The sequence below is a fragment of the Microtus oregoni genome, unplaced genomic scaffold, assembly GCF_018167655.1.
Source record: "Microtus oregoni isolate MIOR12 unplaced genomic scaffold, Mior012 000014F_ref0000157, whole genome shotgun sequence".
NCBI lineage: Eukaryota > Metazoa > Chordata > Mammalia > Rodentia > Cricetidae > Microtus > Microtus oregoni.
The window spans coordinates 40,573,245-40,595,192 of record NW_024543073.1 but is presented as its reverse complement, the minus strand read 5'-3'; the positions used below and the strand labels follow the sequence as shown (position 1 = coordinate 40,595,192).

General features: G+C 38.3%; 1 pseudogene; it reads left to right on the top strand.

Annotated features, from left to right (window-relative positions):
- Positions 1–13,640: 13,640 nt before the first annotated feature.
- LOC121455960 lies at positions 13,641–14,987 on the top strand (annotated as a pseudogene).
- The last annotated feature ends 6,961 nt before the right edge of the window (positions 14,988–21,948 follow it).

Below are 21,948 nucleotides of genomic sequence, written 5' to 3'. Positions count from 1 at the left end.
ATTTTAGACAAAGAAAAATAGGTGTTTTCAGCATGTATGTCACAATAAACTATAGTATCTTTGGGGTAATTTATGACAATCATGTCTACCTTAGCTCTATTCTCACAACCCACATGTAGGAAGAATACTGACTCCCACAAGTTGTCATCTTACCTCCACACACGCACTGTGATATGCACATACTCCTACATATACATATATACATACACACATTCACAAACAAATAAATGTAATATTTTAATTTATGTATTCTAAAGAAAAACATAAATGTATCAATTATAACTGCACTTACTTGTTGTTTACTACTTGTCAATAAAATCAGAGTGTGAGAGAGAGACAGAGACCAAGAGAAAATACACCATTTGCTCATAGTGTGTTGTAGTTGATGTTAACCCACATGCACATGCCATTTGTTTGAAGGTTCAAATGCTAGTTTATCATAGTGGCAGGAAACAGAACCGATGACATCTGGCAGAGATTATCCCAGGCTTAGCTCAGAAGCTATACATGATTGTTTGACAGCTCAGTGCTGTGAGTCATTCAGGGCAGGAAGTCACTGGGTAGACAAGGTTATCACTTTCCAAGTTTATTTATTTATTTAGAGATTTTGAGGGTGGGGTTTCTCTGTAGCTTTTGGAGTCTGCCCTGGAACTAACTCTTGTAGACCAGGCTGGCCTCGAACTCAAAGAGATCCACATGCCCCTGGCTCTGAGTGCTGGGATTAAAGGCATGCGCCACCACTGCCTGGCACTCTCCAGGTTTATAAAGCTCGCTTTGTTATTGCTTGTTTCTGCACTTAAATTGAGGTAAATTATAAAGGATGAGTCATGTTTATATTTATACATCAAGTATATATAAGTCCCCATTATTTTGCAGGCTCCATACTGGCTCTAAAGATAGAGAATAATGTTTATAATAAGAAGAAGATTATATACTGGTGTAAAGGTTTACCAGAGAACAAAAAAAACAGCAAATAAATGTTCTATAATGAGTATTTGGGATCAAAATAAAATAGAGTGAGAATATGAGAACAAATTTTCTAAATGACAGTAGTCAGGAATAGGTAAAAATGGGGATGACACTGAAGACAAAGCCTGGGGAAACCACAGAAAGCACATACACCACCTACAAACTATCTCCCTTCACAAAAGAGAGAAACAGGAGGGACTTGTGGGTAGCTCCTCCTTCCCAATACATTAGTTAAACAGGACATTCACCTTCTTCATAGCCAAAAATGAGAAGGGGCATGAGAGCCATTCTAGGTAGATTATATACAAATTGGCGCCAACTCCTTCACACTTACTCTCTTTCACTAGAAGATTATCAGTCCTAAATTAAACATTGTGTTAAGTATGGCAGATTTAGCAATGAACTTAATGCACTATTTCTTCCTGTTCTGTCAAGGCCACATTTTTATTTCACAAGACCAATATCAACAGTAAGGTAACTACCAACTATGATAACTGTTATTAGATAGAGTACAATGTAGTTTAGTATGTAGGAGTCAACTCTTCAGATAATAGTGGTTTGGAGTCTAAGAAAAATTGGCATTGTGAGAAAGCAGAAGCGAGGGCTAATGGGGAGCAATAAAGTTTCCTGATTAAGGAAGTACCCAACACATCTGGTGTGTGGGTGTCTTTTGTGAGTGTCGATTCAGAAGAAAATGGAGTGGAAGGTGTGAGGAAAGAGCAATATGAGATCTGAAATGAGCAAAGCCAAATGTGCAGAGCCTCAGTAAGGAAACTAAAATTTATTCCTCGTGACCAAATGTATACTTTCTTTACATGTAAAACTTTCCCACTCAAATACTAGATGAGGGAGAACTGGAAGTGACCGTGAGCTTCCATAATGTCTTAATGGCTAAACTGTGCAGCATATATGATCCTACATATCAATGTCAGGATGTGACCATGAAGAACAAGAACAAATTCTTATATGTAGATTGATACAAGCAGGGCCACACTCAAATGGAGTCTCTATATCACTTACATTCATACTGTGTGCTAAATTAACAGACAAAGATACTCATTTGTGTCTCATACAAGAGAAAACACATCCATAAAATCATGGCATGTAGCACAATCTTTCCATGCACATAATTCATCCTAATATACATATCTTTCTATATGACTGCCTTAGTTAGGGTTTATTGTTGAGAAGGGACAACATGACTATGACAATTCTCTTAAAGGAAAATATTTAATTGCAGTTGCCTTATGGTTTTAGTGGTTGAATTTATCATTATCACTATAGGAAGCATGGTGGCATGCAGTCAGACATGGTGCTAGATAAGGATCTGTGAGTTCTATATCTGGATCAGTAAAAGCAGGAAGTGACTGTCACACTAGACCTGGCTTGAGTGTTTGAGACCACAAAGTCTGGCTCCTAGTGACACATTTCCTTCAACAAAGCCACACCTCAGGTGTTTAAGTCCAGTGTCAGCCACACACAGAGTTCAAAGTCAGCCTGGACTATGTAAGAACCTACCTCAGAAAAAAAATAACACATACACAAATTATCACCAAGATGCCTAATTTTTCTTCTGATTGAAAATTAGAAGGGCTTGTCTCTACTCTTTACTCTTATACGTAGGAACAGATGGCAAACTTGCTTATGTATGTTGAAGGAATCGTGCGATCTCTGCCTTTTCACAACCCCACCTAAAAATGAATGGAACATTAAATCCCTGTTCCCCCAGGACTGGGAGTTAGGAGCATGGGTTTGTAATCCCTGGATAAACATTCCTTTACATACCCTAAATTGGAAAGCAGGTGATTTTAGCCTGCTGGTAATGGCCTCCCTACTTGCCTTGAACAAAATGAACCTCTTCACAAATCGGCTTTAGCAGCACAGCAGGAGATAAGAAGCCACTACAATGTCACTAATCCTTCTTTGTATGTGTATATGTGTTACTTTTTCATTCCATGGAAATTGACAACAGTGAACCAGCCCAAAAGTTTACAGAGAGGAAGAAAAATAGTAACAGACACAGAAATTCACGTCTTAAAGCATGACTTATTCCTCTTTTCCAAACCTCAAATCTTCTTGTTGATGTAGTAGAATGGATTCACACTGGAAGATTTCTGTTTTCCCTCAATATCAACTGTCTCATGCAACCTACTGAATCTCAGAAAAACAGGCAGTCTAATCAGGATTCAAATTTTAGCTTTGCTGTTTATAGGACAACTTTAAATAAGAGATAATTACACTAAGCTTCAAATGTGTCTATTCTGCAGAATGGGACATAAACTCCCCTTACATCATAATTGTTGAAAACTCAGTGAAATAATGCTTTTGATGAGGCCTAGTAAAACATAACTACTCTAAAGGTATTAGCTGTTGGCAAAGTCATTCAGTGATTGATTTTTCATATTTGTAAATGTTTTAAAATGTGTAGAATAAGCATATAAGAAGTGCAGAATATAAAATGCATTCCTTCCCTTCCTGTACAACAAGAGCAGCTCTTAGCATAGAGCAAACACTTTTTCCTTTCTTTTATAAAGCTTTCTATTTCACCTTTATATATTTCATAATCCCTCTGATCACACCAGACAGTAGATATTATGCCTGATCTTCAAAGTAAGTGAAATCTGCTAAGTCAAGGGTCACAGAGATAAAGTTCTTACTTGGCATTCATATGTCAGATAGTTTGATTCATTATGGAAACATCAGAATCCTGGGCTCTTATCTTTGTTTGTATTAGGCAGGTGTTACTAGGCTGATAATGGTCCATTTCATATTGATGTTATGAGAATCAGATGGAATAAACAATAAGAAAGCACTTTAAAAAGTTTCATGTATCCATCAACTTCTTGCCTGGATCAGCATATTTTGCCTAAGTGGATGCTTGGGTCATTATTTGAAAGCTCTCAAGTATGACCTCTTAGTCAATGGATAAGCCATAGCAACAGTAAGCAAGTTCTATAAAGGTCATATGATTAATATTTCATCCTTATTCATCTAAATATCTCTCAGTGGAAAAGGAGAAGATGGTCTTCATCAGGATTACTCAACTCCACTGATATAACATAAAAAAAAAACACCATAGGCAGCCTGTAAAATGACGAGGAATGACTGTGTACTAAGAAACACTATTTACAGAAACAAGACAAATAACTTGTCATATAGGTAAAGTAATAGGAACCTTTTGTCTTTACTCTCCACACTTACATTAGGTACAATAATAAATTCTTAAAATGACACAAGAAACAAATCCTGGAGATCTCAGAGGTGAAAGGGAAAGTAGGATCAAGACTCTAGGACTACAGGAACAGGACAGTGACTGGATACCTTGGGTCTTCGATCAAGCAGAAGAGGACCCCTCAGTCTTAATGTTTTAGACTGTTAACACCACCCAATGCAAAATTGTCCTTCCAATGTATTAAATTAAAGATGCTGTGACAACATCAGTGGTCAGCCAAATGCTGCCACAGCTGAAGTCATCTACTTTCTCATGGACCAAGACTTCTCCTTTTCTTCTGGGTGATAGAGGGTGAGTGGGTTGAACTGACTTAGGAGGTGGAAGAAGAAGAATGCAGCTGAGAAGCTTTTAATGCTCTTGGACACTACATCCTATTGGCAGACACAATGACAACTAGGGTAATTACTAGGAGAGAATTCAAGCAACCAGTCTCTCAATGCTTCCTCCTCATAAGTCAGCATTAGGATGAAGAGCATATGCTCATAAGATCATTAGGATCAAGGATACTAAATAAACCAAGAAAATGCAAATTAATACCAAAAACAAAGAGTGCCAGATAGTGGTGGTGCTCACCTTTAATCCAAGCACTTGGGATATAGAGGCAGCTGGATCTTTGTAAGTTTGAGTTCCAGGCAGGCAGGAATAGATTTTGATGAAAAGGAAATGACTAGATACCAAAAAGAGCTGTAGAAAATCAGTCTAACTGGAAAGATATAATAATCCTAAATATGTCTATGTGAAACAACAGAACTCCAAAATATTGGAGGCAGAGGCTAATGGCACTAGGAAGAAAAGGGCAAGAGCATTTGGAGACATCAACATTTTTTCTAACATCTAACACAAATATTAGATAAGAAATTTCAGGGACTAGAAGAGCTAAACAATACAACCAACATCAGGACAGAGCTGGCACACAGAACATGTCACACAAGATACACTCTTTTTTCAAGTGAACATAGAACATTCAGCAAGATCCTTTTTTGGAGAGACTCAGGGAACATCATGGAAGAGGAAGGGAAATATTTTTTAGATAAAAACTGTTTTGGGACATATCAGTGAAATTAGTAAACTTTTGCAAAACCAAAGATGAAAAAAGGCAGGTATCATCAATATTAGGAATGTAGCAGGGGGCGCTATGTATCCTGTAGCCATTTTAAGATTGATAAAGAGTAAATGCAAATAACTGTGCAGTAAAGAGAGGAATTGGAACACTATGGCTCCATGGTTAGGGATCTAGGGTGGGGGTGGGAGATGAACAGATATTAATGGGCTGCATGAAGGATATTTGTATTGGAGCTACTCTGTGTGTGTGTGTGGGTGCACACATATGTGTGTTTGTTTGTGTACATGTTCATTTGTGTGCATATGCATATGGAAGCAGAGATTGACACTCTCTTCAGTCTCTCTGCCTCAGTTTTTGAGACAGGGCCTTTTAATAAACCTGAGCTTATTAATTCAGTTAGACTGGCTGACGTACGAGAGATCCATCTGTCTCCATTCTCAAGCACTGAGGTTACAATTGTATGCTGTCGTGCCTGGTTTCTGTATGAATGCTGGGGATAGAAACTCCAACCCTCATGCCTGGGTGGCCAGTCTTCTACCAAATGAACCATTTCCCTGCCCCTTGTTATCTTGGCAGGGTGGTGGTAGATACTCATATCTATGTCTATTAAAATTGTAGAAACACAAAACTGGAGGAAAAACCAATGTTATGGGCATTTTATCAGCATCAATTTTCTGATTCTCTCAATCCTTTAGAGATTTACAAAATGTTACCAATGAAGAATTAGAAATCTTTGCAAGTATCTGCTTGTTTTACACAATTACATGTAAATCTGTAACTTTTTATAGTGTTCAATTAATAAAATATAAATGGCAGAACATATTTGGCCTGTCAAGCATAGTTTACAGCCTTAGATCTCAACAAGGGAAGTGCCATAAAGTCACTGGGAGTTGTTCAAAAATAGAGATGTCTGGGCTCTTCCCGGAGATTTTGATTTAGTTCGTCTAGGCTGGCACTCAGGCATGAACACTGTTCCAGTTCCCCATGGGATCCTAAGAACACTATCAGATTAGACAACTACATCCTTTGAACATAAGATGTCAATCATTTTTGTCTTCCCTTTTTTCTTTATTGTATATACTATCAGCTACTGAAAACTAGAAATATGCTCGTAGAAAACTTTTAAACTTTTCCCATTTGTCTATAAGAATGACCACTGCTTCGTTACAGAGCTTCACTTCTGTCACCAGACTTGACATCACAGACTGCACACTGCTTGGTTTATGTTCTGTGCTTCCCTTGAAATGGCCTCTAGCAGGGTTTTGAGGTTTTTTGTTTTGTTTTTTGTTTTTGTTTTGTTTTGTCTTGTTTGTTTTTTCCAAAGTAAAGTTCTGGTCTTGGCAATCTTTTTCATAAAATCATTTTTTAAAGCTTTATTTCTCTCAAAGAAGTCATCTCTAGTCTTTCTTATGACCTATTTAATTTAACCCAACCTGGTCCACCCAACATTCACCTTCATCACAAATATCTGTATCCCATTCATACCAACTTCCCCATAGTGCTATGGATACTTCTGTCCTCTTTCCTTTCTGCTTGTCTTCCTCATGTTTCTGATTATTATATTACATGTGTGTATGTGATATATACATGTCTGTGCATGTGTATTACAGATGTGTTTGTATGCAGAGTTCTGTAGGAAATCTTACAGCCAATAGCCTTTAAGTTAACTGCCCACTGAGGCATAGCCTCTTACACTATTTATGCTGATGTAAAGCATGCAACCAGCCTCTCTTTTCTAGCTGTGGGATTCAATCGCTGTTCTCTATTCCAACAGAGGATATTGATTTGTGAGTCTACCTTTAAATAAATAATCATTTATTATTTTAAATTCTGAGCTAGTCTGGGATTTCTTTTAAGCATCCATCTTCAGCAGAGGATAGAGGTTAGTTAGAGTGTCTTCTATATTCTCCACCTTATTTCTGAGACATGCTATCCCACTGAACCAGGAACTCTGTTTCAGCTAGACTGTCTTGGCTAGTATGAGCATTTTATCTTACTTTTCAGCCCCCAGCACTGGAGTTACAGGTATACACCATCATGCCTGGCTTTCATGTGGATGCTGGGGATCATAACTTAGGGTCTCATGCTTATAGGCATCAAGCATTTACCTCCTCAATTTTGGTGCCTTATGCTTTGTCTCATTTACCTCCCAGAAGTCTTTTCTAAAAAATGAAAGTATAGTGCACTGTGACTGGATATTTATGTTCCTCCCATTCATGTAAAAGATGATTGTATTAGGAAGTGGGGCCTTTGGAAGGTGAATAGACCATATCAGGACACTTATAAATGAAATTAGTGCCCTCATTAAAGACCTCAGCAGCTGGAAAGATGGCTTAGTACTTAAGAACACATGCTGTTCTTGCAGAGAACCCCAAATAGGCAGCTCATACACTGCCTATAACTATAAATCCAGAAGATATGATGCCCTCTTCTGGTCTCTATAGCCACCTGTGTTGGAAGGAGGGCCACCTGGCTTGCTTAGTCCCAAAATAACAACACAGAAACTTTATTAATTAAATTACTACTTGGCCCATTAGCTCTAAGTTCTTATTGGCTAACTCTTACATCTTAATTTAACCCATTTCTATTAATCTGTATACTACCATGAGGCTGTGGCTTACCAGGTAAAATTCCCAGTGTCTGTCTCCAGCAACTCAATGGTTTCTCTCTGAATATGCCCTTCTCCTCCCATGACATAAGCCAAGCAGTTTCTTTATTCATTAACCAATAAAAGCAACACATAGACAAAAGTACCTCCCATACCACCCCTGCACACATGCTTGGTGTAGGAGGTCCTTCTGTTTATGTGTTGCTTTCATTGGTTAATGAATAAAGGAATTGCCTTGGCCTTTTGGTAGGGCAGAACTTAGGTAGGCATGGAAAGCAGAACTGAATGCTGGGAGGAAGAAAGCAGAGTCAGAGAGAAGCCATGGATCCTCCACCTGAGACAGACTCTGGTTAGAATCTTTCCTAGTAAGTCACTGCCGTGTGACCATACACAGATTAATGGAAATAGGTTAAACTGAGATATAAGAATTAGCCAATAAGTCCTAAAATAAAGTTAATGCTTTAAAAAATGAAAAAGTCTTTAAAGAGACAGTACAGATAGTCATAGATTAAAATGAGTAAAGAAAAATAAGGCATGTAAAGATAGAAAATTCACAGAGTCTGGATTATGCATATTATTGTGTTATCTTTGAGTTTTTGACAGTGAAGGAACTAAGTACAGAAAGACGTTTCATTGTATGGACTGCTAAGCTAAACCAGCATGTATACTATAAAGGTATCATGACTTCCATATATGAGTCTAAAAATAAGTTGCTTTGGAGAAGAGGTTCTTTTTTTGTTTTCACAGAAAATGAGAACCTGTGGATTGCTTCTAGATGAATATGGTTTCATGGACCAAGACCTCCTGAAAGGTTGCAGAGAACACCCCAAAAAATTACTTCACTCTACTGCTGACTGAGCTGAATCTAGCACACAGGATACAAGGTGAAAAACCTGATTAACAGCTCCACCATATAGCAGGAAGAAGTTTGGAGAGAAAAAAACTATGCCCATATTCCCAAATATTGTTTATAAATGTTCTTTTACATTTAAAGCAGGATATAATATAGATATGAATAATTTGCTTTGGTATGGATTTTGGTTTATTGATACAAATTTAAGGTCAATTTTGTTATGTGTATAAGTATTTCTGATCTTGATTAAGGTATTATGATTGTGTTGCTCATTTAAAAATGTAATGTATAATTAAGAAATATAGGTTAATAGATAGTCATCTATAATAGCCAAGCTTGTAGTCATATTAGTTAGATTTTCTAGATATATAGAGATATATTTTAGTTAGATAGGTATTCTTCAAATCTTTCAGAGACCCTCAGAATATGGCATTTAAAACATTTAAGAATTTAGGACTTTTCATGATAATGAGACACATCTGCTTCTGGCAGCACCAATTACTTTAAGAGAAAGATGGGCATCAAAGAGGCTCCTTAGCCATTTGGGCAGGAAACTGCTCTTGCCTGGACTGCTTCATTGGACATGAAGTACCCACAAAGAGATGACTGCTGAACTTGCCTAAAGGTGACATGATCCTTCGGGGTTCCTGCTTCATGAAAGAGTCTGCAAGACATTCTGTAGAATACAAAAGAAAGTGACTGAACTGTCTTTGAATTTTTCTGCCTCATGGAAAAGTCTGCTGGATACTATGGGCCTGTGGTTTGAAGATGGATGCCCCAATGTTACAAAAGAACTTTGGGTGACTGTCCAGGCAGTGAGATGTTTCTGTCAATTCTAGAATTTTAGAAGTTGCTTGCAATGTACTTCCTGTTTACTTAGGTAATATATTCTTCTGGAGTCTTTGATGGAGTTGAAGAATAATAATAATATATTATTCTAGTTTTCCTCAGTTATAATAAAAGATAAAATAGATATAAATATTGTAACTATAGTTTTTGATTGATACCTGTTATGTTATATTAATTTTACTATGTTAAAGTTAAATCCTTCCTTTTTGTTTAAACAGAAAGGAGGAAATGGTGTAGGAGGTCTTTCTGTTTGTGTGTTACTTTCATTGGTTAATGAATAAAGAAACTGCCTTGGCCTTTTGATAGGGAAGAACTTAGGTAGGCATGGAAAACAGAACTGGATGCTGGGAGGAAGAAAACAGAGTTAGAGAGACGCCATGGATCCTCATCCCAAGACTGGTTAGAATCTTTCCCAGTAAGCCACTGCCACGTGGCAATACACAGATTAATGGAAATGGGTTCAACTGAAATGTAAGAATGAGCCAATAAATTTAGTACTAACAGGCCAAGCAGTGATTTAATTAATACAGTTTCTGCATGGTTATTTTGGGGTTAAGCTAACAGGGCAGCTAGGACAAACAAGCAGCCTCTCCCTACAACACATGCCCCACATAAATACACATATACACATGACATGAAAAATAAATCTTCCAGAGCCCCCAAAGAGCTCCTTCTACCATGTGAGAACACAAGACACCCAGAGTTGGGAAATATATCCTTATCAGTAATCACATCTCTCGGGCACTTTGATTTTTGGATTTCTTAGTGTCCCAACATGAGAGAAGTATGGTTTCCATTTTTTATCAGTACCCACTTGAAACAAATTTTTTTTCATAATAACCTGAAGAGTCAAACTAAGTCAAGTCATGGTCTTCTCAGAAAATTCCTGGCAAAGATGTGAATTTTCTGTGTAGGATATAAATTCCTTAGTGGGTCTTAAATTTTGTTGCTCATTGCCTCAGATCAAGTGGCTAGAACAAAGTAAATGTTCAATAAACAGAACTTTCAAGGTGTGTGGATTATTTCCTCTTAAGAACATGCTCTTACCACCATATGTACTCTTTCTTCTCTTCTTCTTACCCTGAAATGTTAGATCCATGGTCATTTCTGCATTGCAAAATATGTTATTTCCAAGCCTAAAGCATCTATCCTTTTCTGACTCAGGGCATATTTTTGCTACTCAGGTGTCAACATGGGGAGATAGCACATACTCATCTGCTGTGTCCTAACCTGGATATGGCAACACCTTGTCTACTGAACTCATAGTGACTGACACTTTCAATAGGCTTTAGGGCCTGTTTACACTAATTACGGAATATCATTTTGCTTGGGGAATGGGAGGACTGCGCTAATGTGAGGGTATCCCAGCAGGCAAAGCAGCTCTGAAAGTCAGGCTGTTAACATCTATGCCATGCAAATTGAATTTATGTTGAAATAAGAGTTCTGTTTGCCTGACTCCAAAGTAAGGGTTGACAAAGACATCAGTATTGCTGTAAAATAAGGTAATACACTGGAGCTCATACAGCATGTAGAGAGGCCTCCAATACACCATGCAGCACAAGATGTTCTTCTTTATTCTTTTATTTAGTGTTTGGGGGAGTTGCCAATCTAATAATAAATTCTTCAGAAGAAGAGTGCACCAGGTGGATACAAAACATGATTTTTGATTGAAACCTGTATGTGGGTTGGGTGAGGAAATCACTTTGCATTCTTTCAGTTCCTGTAGAAGGTTGTGAGGCTGAAGATGCAAATTCATTGTCATTGTTGCAACACAGCACGGTTCTTCACTGTTCTCCTGAAGCTTCCTCAGGAGAGGCTGTGAGCATGAATAGCTGTAACATGGGGCATGCTTCTCAGAGTCAGTAGAGTATAGGGAGACATTATCTGGAAGGGAAAAGTCTGCAGATGTGGAGGGAATAGGGAAGGGAACAAACCTGTCTGTGATATTTAGAAAAGGAAACAAATGATTCTGAAACTCATATGCAAGTGTTCATGTGTGCATGGGTGGTGAGTGATGTGTGTGTGTACAGTGTGTTTATGGATCTGGTATGTGTGTGTATGGTGTGTTCATGTGTGTTATGTGTGTATAGGTGTTGCATGCTTGCGTGGTGTATGTGTGAATGTGGTGTGAAATGTGTGTGTGTATGGCTGTGGTGTGTGTATGGATATGTATATGGGTGTGGTATGTGTGGTGTGTATGTGTGGTAAGTATGTATGGGCATGGTGTGTATGTATGGGTTTGGTATGTGTGTTGTGTGTTGTGGTATATGTATATGGGGGTGTGTGTGTAGGGGTGGGTGGTATGTGTGTGTATGTGTTTGGTATGTGTATATGTATGGTTGTGGTGTATTGTGGTATTTGTATATGGGTGTGGGGTTTGTGTTCTATGTGTGTGTATATGTGTGTGTGTGTGTGTGTGTGTGTGTGTGTAGGCCAGAGGACAACCTTAGCATGTCCTAGAAAAAGACAATGTGTGTGCACTGCTGTTTTTGTCTTTAACATCATTTCATCTTGTTTAAAAACATATACTAATTTCTAAATGTGTCTTTGATACCAAATACAGTGTATGTTTGTATGTGTCTGAGTGTGTGTGTTTTAGTCCCTCAGTGTGAATTTGTCTGTCTTTTATGACTTATATGCCTCTCTATCCTTATTTCTCCAAATGGAAACTGAAAGTAAGTCAGTGGAAACAGCTTACTATATGATGTTTACTATAGAGACAACAGCAAAGTAAAGGAATAACATGAATCTCACAGAAGCACTACTGCAGGAGCTGCTGTAATCTTGGCAATGTTCAGACCTGTGTCTTAGTTCACAATTAACTTCATTGTCAGAGCATTACACAAGCAACAACCAAAGCTCTCCTGTTGCCATTTTCCTAAATCTTTGCTTTTTGCTTAGCTAGCCTCACTTTAGTCATAAGATTTCTTGGTCTACTGCAAACTGTTTTTCTACTATTCTTCCCTCTCACAGACATTGGGAGGAGGCATAAAATAACCTGTATTGACTTTTTATTATGTAAGTACATAGGAACTTTCTTGATTTGCTTAAATTCATTTGAAAAGATTTGGGTAACAGCTCCTCCTCCAAGAAACCTCCAAAGATAATATTCAAATTACTTGAGAGTGCAGCTGTACCTAGAATAATAATCTAGCTCCATGCCTCTCTTGATGTACACAATGGAGTAAACATTCTATAAATGCTTCTTTATTGCTAAATAAACTAGGGCAGTTTTTCTTAAATCTTTAGATCATTTCCAGAAAACAATGCCAATTTATAGCAGCTATGTGTACTTGCACAAGATCAATCCAATCAAAGAATAGGGAAAGGGTTCCTGAGGCCCAACCCTAGCTAGGGACCTATTGTGGTGGAGCTATAAAGAGTTAGAGGTGAAAGTAGAAGATAACTATGACCAAAAGACTATATTTATGAAATTTTCAAAGAATTTTGACCAAAAATAATATTTAGAAAAAGAACAGACAATGTCCTCCTAAAACATATCCATATAAGATGTTACTTGATGGTATTAGGATTTAGTAGAGTGGCCTAATGCTCAACAATATGTACTTTTGCAGAGACCAAAATGTCTTGTCAATTTTCAGATTCTTTAATGACACATATGTCTGTGTCAATGCTAACAAGAACCATGATGTAAAAGAGCAAGTTTGGTGAAATACAGTTAGCATGGGAAACTTTTTTGGTGCAGTTTTTATAAGATGGATTTAAGCAAATTAAGAAAGTTTCTATGTACTCACAAAATAAAAAAAAGTAAATTTGGATTGTTTCACACATTCTTCTATCATCTGTGAAAGGGAAGGAAGCTTTAGAACAGTTTCTGAAGGTCTGCCACTCTCCCTCCTATATATCTGACTTACTGTTTATAGGAAGACTCAAATGTGAGTGCTGGATTCAGCGCTACTTAAGGCTCTGAGAAACCATACAAATTAATGATAATAATCACTTCTTTAGTAATAGCATAAAATTGATATAATCACTTCGTAAACCTTAAAATGTTCTGTGAACTCTTCCTCAGGACCGGGCCTCTTGATCCTACCATTTTCCCAAAATGAGGCTTTCTAAAAAACTGACTTTAGACAAGCTGGACCTGAAGGGGAAGCGGGTCATGATGAGGGTGGACTTCAATGTCCCTGTGAAGAATGAGATAACAAATAACCAAAGGATCAAGACTGCTGTCCCAAGCATCAAATTCTGCTTGGAAAATGGAGACAAGTCAGTTGTCCTTATGAGCCACTTGGGCTAACCTGATGGTGTTCCCATGCCTGACAAGTACTCCCTAGAGCCAGTTGCCACAGAACTCAAGTCTCTGCTGGGCAAGGATATTCTCTTTGTTGTTGTTTGTTTTTGTTTTTCGAGACAGGGTTTCTCTGTGGCTTTGGAGGAGGCAGAGGCAGGTGGATCTCTGTGAGTTTGAGGATGTTCTCTTCTTAAAGGATTGTGTGGGCCCAGAAGTTGAAAATGTCAGTGCCAACCCAGCAGCTGGCACTGTTATTCTGCTGGAGAACCTCTGCTTTCATGTGGAGGAAGAAGAGAAGGGAAAGGATGCTTCTCGGAACAGGATTAAAGCTGAGGCAGCCAAAATTGATGCTTTCCAAGCTTCACTGTCCAAACTTGTGGATGTCTATATCAATCATGCTTTTGGTACTACACACCAAGCCCACATCTCCTTGGTAAGTGTGAATTTGCCACGAATGGCTAGTGGATTTTTGATGAAGAAGGAGCTGAACTACTTTGCCAAAGCTTTGGAGAGTCCAGAACAAACCTTCCTGGCTATATTGGGAGGAGCTAAAGTTGCAGACAAGATCCACCTGATCAATAATATGTTGGACAAGGTCAATGAGATGATCTTTGGTGGTGGAATGGCTTTTACCTTCCTTAAGGTGTTCAACAACATGGAGATTAGAACTTCTCTGTATGATGAAGAAGGAAACAAGATTGTCAAAGATCTCCTGGCTAAAGCTGAGAAAAATGGTGTGAAGATTACCTTACCTGTTGACTTTGTCATTGCTAACAAATTTGATGAGAATGCCAAGACTGGCCAAACTACTGTGGCCTCTGGTATACCTGATGGCTGGCTGGAATTGGACTATGGTCCTGAGAGCAGCAAGAAATATGCTGAGGCTGTGACTCGAGCCAAGCAGATTGTTTGGAATGGACCTGTTGGGGTCTTTGAATGGGAAGCCTTTGCCAGGGGAACCAAGTCCCTCATGGATTAGGTGGTAAAAGTACTTCTAGGGGCTGCATTACTATCATAAATGGTGGAGACACTGCCACTTGCTGTGCCAAATGGAACACAGAGGATAAAGTCAGCCATGTGAGCACTGGGGATGGGGCCAGTCTAGAGCTCCTGGAAGGTAAAGTCCTTCCTGGGGTGGATGCTCTCAGCAATGTTTAGTACTTTCCTGCCTTTTGGTTCCTGTGCATAGCCCCTAAGTCAACTTAGTGTGTTTTCCACATCTCTATTTGGTGTTAGTGCAAGATTCAGCTAGTGGCCGAAATGCAGCACTAGGAACACTTAAGCAGTTGCACAGCATCTCAGCTTGTCCTTACTTCCTCGGGATTTGTCCACATTCTTCAAGATCCCATTTAAATTCCTTAGTGACTAAAACCATTATGTATTCTAGAGTGCATCTCTTTATATTCTGCCTATAAAAGAAAGTGAATTATAAAAGCTTAGTCCTCTTTGAGTAGCCTCTGGTTAGCATTGCCACTGTTCATGACTCGGCATGGAAATAAGATGAAATTCCAGCTGTAGATTTGGAGAAGTTGATGAGCTATTGTTTTGGATATTAATCTCAATCAGGACTCTAAGCTCAATGGAGACCACCCTTATTCCTTAAGCTTTGGCTGTTTATTAGTTTCCACCTCAGTACATGGACAATGTCCCTGGAAAGCTTTGCATTGTTCTAGGTGAGCTTCCAAACAGCATGCTGTGACACAGGAGGAGTTGTCTAACTACTGTACTTCAGAGGTGCACACTCTCCCTAACTCTTCATGGATTCTGCTTGTGATTAATGTGATGCATAATGTAAAACTTATTGGCTAAAGGTACATCAAACCTAAGGGTTGTGTAATTTTTTCAGGTGCTACCATGTAATAAGCAACCTAAAACAATAACCTGTGCCTTGGTTGCCCACTGTGATGTCATAGAAACAATGTAATGTAATATTTTACATTTATTTTTAGTTTATAAATAATAATTGTGACTGTTTATGGGATATAACGTAACATTTTATCCATGTATATTACATAGCAAAATGTTTCAGTAAAGCTAATTAACATATTTATCACCTTACTCACATTTTACAATGGTTATATTAAAAGTCTGTTCTTTTAACAATTTTTAAATATGCTCAGTGTTAGGGTTTCTATTGCTATGACAAAACACTATAACCAAAGCAACTTGATAATACAAGGGCGTATTTGGCTTCTACAGCACTCTTGGTCATCAAAGGAAGTCAGGACAGGAGCTGATGCAGGATAGGAACCTGGAGGCAGGAGATGACTCAAAGGCTATGGAGGAGTGCTGCTTACTGGCTTACTCCTCATTGTTTGCAATGTCTGCTTTTCTATAGAACACAAGACCATCAGGCCAGGAATAGCTCCATCTGCAATGGGATGGAACCTTCCCTATCAATCACTAAGAAATGCCTTACAGGTATGCCTACAACCTGATCTTATAGAGGCACTTTTAATTACATTTTTTCATTTATTTTATATGCAAGTCACAGTTTCCCTCGCTCCTGTCCTCCCATTCTCTCCCCTCCTTGCATTTACTCCACCATCCACTCTTCCTCTGTCTCCATCTTTATTCAGAAAGAAGCAGGTCTTAAATGGTCATCAACAAAGGATGTTACATGTAAATAAGGCAGGACCAAGCTCCTATCCCCTGCATCAAGGCTGAGCAAGGCAACCCAGCATGAGGAACAGGTTCCCAAACACCAGTACAAGATCCCACTGCTAGAAGTACCACAAACAGACCAAGCTACACAACTGTCACACCCATGCAGAGAACCTAGGTTGGGCCCAGGCAGGCTCTTTAACTGTCAGTCCAGAGTCCATGAGCTCCAGCAAACTTAGATCAACTGTCTCTGTAGGTTCTGACATCATGATCTTAGCCATCTTAGCTCATACAGTCCTTCCTCTCTTTCTTCAACAGGACTCCCAGAAGTCAGCACAGTTTGGCTGTCAATCTCTGCATCTCCTTCCATCAGTTGCTGGATGAAGGCTCTCTGATGACAAGTAGGGTGGTTATCAATCTGAATACAGGAGAAGGCCAGTTAAGGCACCCTCTCTACTACTGCTAGGAGTCTTAGCTGGGATCATGCTTGTGGATTCCTGGGAGGTTCCCTGGCACCAGGTTTCTCTCCATAATCCCCAAATTTCTTCCCCTATCAAAACATCTCTTTTATTACTCTCCTTCTTTGTCTCTCCTCCAACTTGCCCAATCTGATCCCCCATGTTCCCATACCTATCCCTCCCCCAACTCACCTGTTTCCTCATGTTCTCATATCTTCCAGTGTCCCTAGTCTACCCAGGTGATCTTATATATTTCCTCTTTATAGAGAAATCCACACATGCCTCTTTGGGTCCTTGTTACATAGCCTCTCCAGAGCTGTGAACTGTAGCCTAGATATACTTTACTTTATACCTGATATACACTTATGAGTAAGTAGATACCATATTTGTCTTTCTGGATCTGGGTTACCTCATTGAGGATGATTTTTTCTAGTTCCATCCATTTGTCTGTAACTCTCATGTTACAGCTGAGTAATACTCCATTGTCTAAATGTACTACATTTTCTTTACCTATTCCTTGGTTGAGGATGTTTCCAGATTCTGGCTATTATGAATAATGCTCCTATGAACATAGTTTTTTCTTAATTGATGTTCTTTTCTCTAAGATGACTATAGCTTGTGTCAAGCTGACATAAAACCATCCAGCTCACGTATTATGACATGAAAAAACCTTTAGAATTAATAAATTCATTAAAGTTACAAGTCAGTAAAATAATCCTTAGAATTTTTATATACTATAATATTATCTGAAAAAAATTAAGAAAATAATAGTGTATATGGTTAAGAAAAACTAATAAATTTAGCAGATGTAAAAGATCCATATGCTGAAAACTATAAAGCATTTTATTAAATAAATTAAAGAATATACAAATATGTGGGGAAAATATCAGTACTTATGGGTTGGGAAGAATTAACATTGTTAAATTTCTACACACCTAGGGTGCTTAATGTTGATTGTTAACTTGACAGCATCTATAATCACCTAGGAGACACATTTCTGAGCATGAATCTTAGGGATTATTTTGATTAGATTAACTGTAGTAGGAAGAACCACCCTAAAAGTGAGTAGCATCATTCCCTAGTCTTATGTACTGAATTGTATAAGAAGAATATAGGTAGTTAGTTGAGCATGAAAATTTATTACTTTCTTCTTTCTGACTTGATGTAACGTGCCCAACTTTCTCAGGCTCTTGCTGCCAGAATTTTTGTGCAAAGATGGACTGTACCCTTGAACTGTGAACCAAAATAGAACTTTCCTCCTTTAGGTTACTTTTGTATTTTATCACAACATGAGGAAAAGAAATATACACTGCCCAAATTGATCTACTGATTCAGTGCAATTCCTATAAGAATGCCAAAGATGTTTTTAAAAAGTGGAAAAAGAAATAGTTCTAAAGGTTTTATGAAACAAGAAAATACTTTGTGTAGATTGACTCCAAGAGAACAAAGTTTGGGGAATCCTATTCCATCACTTTAAAATAGATTATAAATATTAAATCTAAGAGAACAAAGTTGGGGAAATCCTATTCCATCCCTTAAAATAGATTATAAGCAATTGTTGTAGAAATGGCATGGTACAGGCACAACTCTGGCATGTTGAGGGATGGAACAGAACAGAGAACCCAGAAATGAACACATACAAATTTATATTTTGAAAATATTGAACAGAAAATGCAGTAAAAGATAAAAGACTACATAATGTGTGGGAAAATATAATTTAGCCTACACACATGGGGAACAATGCTATATACAACAAATGCTCAGCGATCCTCTGTAAAATAATGAGCAGTGCATTGCTTGTTTACACCCAAATTAGCAACTGATAGACTGTATGATTAAAGAGCATGGGGCCACTAGTCAATCTACAACATCCTTTCCACTCTCTAATTCACCCATCACATTTTCATCTCTCTTTCCTCTTCTCACCCTTCCACCCCTCTCTGCCTGATTGTTAGTCCTCACCTTCCAAATGCTAGCTCCTGAGCCGCTTTCTTCACTGAGATGCTCTTCTTTTGGTCCCTGCTAAACCCCAACTCATCATTCAAAACAGATTTGAACCATGGTCAACCATAAAATCCTTATCAACTCCCACTTCTATTGGCCTCTACAGTACCCAACAAAATTATCCCTTTAGCTCTCTCACAGCACATTGTAAGAGCTTTGAGTTCCGTTTCTTTGCTTTAGATAACATTTATGTTATATTATTATTGTGTTATTCTTTGAAATAATTATGTATTTCCAGATTTGGGGGAAAAGAGTTTTGTCCTTAAAACACTATATTCTTGTTACAAAAAGCAAAATTGTTCTATAATTGATAGTTTAAGCTTTAATTTCCCTTTTTTGTCTTTTCCTTTCTTGTACATATAGGATCTGTAATATGCAGAACAATGAACAGAGTAGTGAGTAGATGATGTCCTAGATGGATGTCTGTGCTGTCTATGAATTTTTTTCTGCTCTAAACTGCCTTCCTGAAGAGGCAAAGACCTTGCTCCATCTGCGCCTGTGCTCCCTTTCTGTGCCTGTGCTCCCTTTCTGCACCTGTGCTCCCTTTCTGCACCTGTACATCCTTTCTGCACCTGTACACCCTTTCTGCACCTGTACACCCTTTCTGCACCTGTGCACCCTTTCTGCGCCTGTGCACCCTTTCTGCACCTAGGCACCCTTTCTGCACCTGTACACTCTTTCTGCACCTGTACATCCTTTCTGCACCTGTACATCCTTTCTGCACCTGTACACCCTTTCTGCACCTGTACACCCTTTCTGCGCCTGTGCACCCTTTCTGTGCCTGGGCACCCTTTCTGTACCTGGGCACCCTTTCTGTGCCTGGGCACCCTTTCTTTGCCTGGGCACCCTTTCTGTACCTGGGCACCCTTTCTGCACCTGGGCACCCTTTCTGCACCTGGGCACTCTTTCTGCACCTGTGCACCCTTTCTGCAGAAACCTTGCCCTTTTGTCAGTATCTGATCAACTGTACCCTTACTCTTCCTCATTTTTTTCAGAAAAAAAATATTTTTATATCTATGTGATATTTGGTGTATTTAACTACAAAATTAAAATATGCATTAATCATTCTGCTTAATGGCTTATTCATTAATATAAAATACTTAGTGACACTCATTGTTAGTTGACTATATGCAGAACTTTTTACCCTGCTTCATGGCTAACCTTGAAGAACAAATACTTTTCAATGCATAATTTCATCCTATGAATACCATTCCATCTTATGATTCTTATTTATCTTAACATGCATTCTTATTTATCTTAACTTGCATTCTTATTTATCTTAACATTTTCTCCCTTCTTATCTATTTTTCACTAGCTTGCTCCTTTCAACTCCTCTCTCAATATGCTGCACATATATGACCACTTGATGGTCTCCAAATGTTTCTCCTGAATTTCTGGCTGACCTGTGACCTCAAAAGGCCTTCTAAACTATCTCCCATGATTTCTGCTTCTTGGTCCTGAATTCAAATCTTGACTCACCACCTCCAACAAGCTTTCTGTGTGTAACCAACTCAAATTCTAGCAGTAACCATTTAGAATTTATCCTGAGATAAACTAGGACTCCAAAACCAAGAGGGCTGTGTATTAATTTCCACATAGTACATGTACAAAATGACTGGAAAGCTTCTCACTGTTCTGGTTGAGCTTTTAGGTGGCATGCTGTAATATGGGAGTTCTGTGTCAAACCTGCATATAACTAAGTACTGTACTTAAGCTAATCTCTGTCTAATTAATGGCTGCTGCAGCCATTGGTGCAGATAGAGCAGGACTGTTTCTGTTCAGAGTGCGGCATTATTAGATTCAGCTATGTAAGGAGAAGGATGTGGCACCCAGCCAGTCCCTATTGCTTGCAAATTTCAAGATATCATTGCTTTTTGCTATTGAATACTACTTCATTGTGTAAATGTATCACATTTTCTTTATCTATTCCTTAGTTGAGGGCCACCTAGGTTGTTTCCAGGTTCTGGCTATTATGAATAATTCTGCTATGAACATAGTTGAGCAAATATCCTCATGGCGTGTGTGGACCTCCTTTGGGTATATACCTAGAACTGGTATTGCTGGTTCTTGAGGTAGATTGATTCCTAATTTTCTGAGAAATCATTAAACTAATTTCCACAACAACTGAACAACTTTGTACTTGCACCAGCAATGAAGGAGTGTTCCCCTTACTCAGCATCCTCTCCAACAGAAGCTGTCATCAATGTTTTTGATCTTAGCCATTACAATCTGTATAAGTATTATTTTGATTTGCATTTCTCTGATTGCTATGGATGTTGAACAATTCATTAAATGTCTTCTAGCCATTTGAGATTCATCTGTTGATAATTCACTGTTTAGATCTATATCCCATTTTTTAATCAGATTATTTGATAGTTTGATGTCTAGTTTCTTGAATTCTTTGTATATTTTGGTGATCAGTTCTATGCCAGATGTGGGGTTGGTGAAGTCTTTTTCCATCCTGTAGGCAGTTGTTTTGTCTTGTTGGTTGTATCCTTTGCTTTACAGAAGCTTCTCCTTTTCAGGATGTCCCATTTATTAATTGTTGCTCTCAGTGTCTAATAAGGAAGTGGGCTGTACCAATGTATTCAAGGGTACTTCCCACTTTCTCTTCTATTAGGTTCATTGTGCTTAGATTTATGTTGCGATTTTTGATCCATTTGGAGTTGAGTTTTGTGCAGGCATATAGATATGGATCTATTTGCATTCTTCTACATTTTGACATATTTTCAATGTACTTGCATATCTGTCATGTCATGGGCTCACAGAACTGAAGCAACCCACTACTGAATAGGGAAATATTAAGGATACTATTTGAGCACAGACTTTTAAATTCCAGATATTCCCTCTGACACATTAAGAATACTGCAGTTTTAAAGCATGTTGATCATTTTGCCCACATGTATTGAATGTTTGTACGTGCATGGAAGAACAATCTCACATTTCTACTCTAGTAAACTTGGAATTGACTGATCTTAGTTTGTGGTTTCCAATGTTCTCTAAGTGGTAGGTAAGACAGAATCCAATCAAAATAAGAGTTTTGTATGGATTTC